We start from the raw sequence: 1,571 nt of genomic DNA on the forward strand, positions 1-1,571 counted from the left end.
CCCCCCCCCCCCCCCAAACGAGATGTCAAAGAAAGTTGTTTCAGTCGTGCATGCGCAGACTGAAGTATTCCCCCCTCTTTGTAAACTTTGTACATAACAAAAAATCGCTCAGTGTTACTGCCATATTTATGTAGAAGAAAAAAAAAAACTCCATATGTGTAAAACGCTACGTCATATTGGCCAAACCCCCAACCGTTTGTTTGGGTTTGTTTTCCTCCCCCTTTAGTTTATTTTTCCTTTTTTTTTTTTAAATTTGGGTGAATTTTCACAGAATGAAACGGAGCAGCAGGCGGGACTGGGAGCTGATCTTGTTAGTTTCTGTTTTGTTTTTTTTTGTTTTGTAGAGATATCTCCTGTAAATATACCTATTGTTTTATTAAAGCATGTGCAACAACAAAGTTAGCTATGCCGAAGTTTCACCATGTCGTGTCTGTAAGTGTGTGTGTGTGTGTGTGTGTGTGTGTGTGTGTGAGAGAGAGAGAGTGTGTGAAAGAGTCAGGAAGGAATTTGCATAATAAACCTGTTTGGTTAATAATGAAAAATGTCTGTTTATTTGCTTTTAACGATGTAATTTATGGAAAATTTTTTTTTTTTAATCACATAATAGTTGGAGGTGTTGTACGACACTAAAGGCAAAAACAGTTAAGTAAAAACCTTTTATTTTTTTTAATTTTATGAACAATTTAACCGTTTGGTTGTTTAGTAACATGAACTGAACCATTTTTAGTCTTTAAAATGAATTTTGTTACAGAATAATGAGCTAAAAGGTAAAAATATTAGGACACATTAATTGCCCGCCTCTAAAAGGCGGGCGATGATGTAATTAGGCGTGTGTTCACGCGTCTGTTAGCAAAATATCTCACCAATCACTGCATGGAATAAAATAAAACCTGAAGTAATCATTGGATGAATGTTTACAGCTGATTCAAGATGGATGCCTTAACCAAAACAAGTCAGTTTTACACACATTAAGCTAAGATTTTTAAATATCTCATCAACCAGTGGATCAGTTTAAACAAAATCAGAGTAATCATGAGATGAACATTTAGTCTGGTTGCTTCAACTAAAACATTTAAATAATAGTTACAAGGATGATCTCTGTACAGAAAAGACCATCTAGTGATTCTGGTAACTAAAAACAGCAAATAAAATTCCTAATCTTTCATTAAACTGAGGCAAGTTTTCAGAAACAATCCTTTTAATTTCTTTTAAAATTAGCAGTTTGTTTCTCTGTCGGCTGCTGTGGTGCTGGGAAATCCCTTCCTATAATGTTTGGTGACATTGTGAAGTTTGGAGATTCCCCCTTTTATTAAAAAAAAAATAGAAATTAAATATTCCAAACCGTTAAAAATCCAGTTCTCAAACCGGCGCCATTTTGTTGGCAGGACGTAAATCACCGAATTCCGACAAACTGCGGATCATTTTGAAGTTTTTGAGATGAAGAATATGAACACGACATTAACTCATATTTATAAAGTCCTCTTTGTGACTCATTTTGCCAACACGGGTCATAAAAGTGGTAGTAGTCGAGCCTCCTTAACAAAAAAACGCCAGTAAATCTCGCAGAATCT

Source organism: Kryptolebias marmoratus, linkage group LG10 (assembly GCF_001649575.2).
Source record: "Kryptolebias marmoratus isolate JLee-2015 linkage group LG10, ASM164957v2, whole genome shotgun sequence".
Classification (NCBI taxonomy): Eukaryota; Metazoa; Chordata; class Actinopteri; order Cyprinodontiformes; family Rivulidae; genus Kryptolebias; species Kryptolebias marmoratus.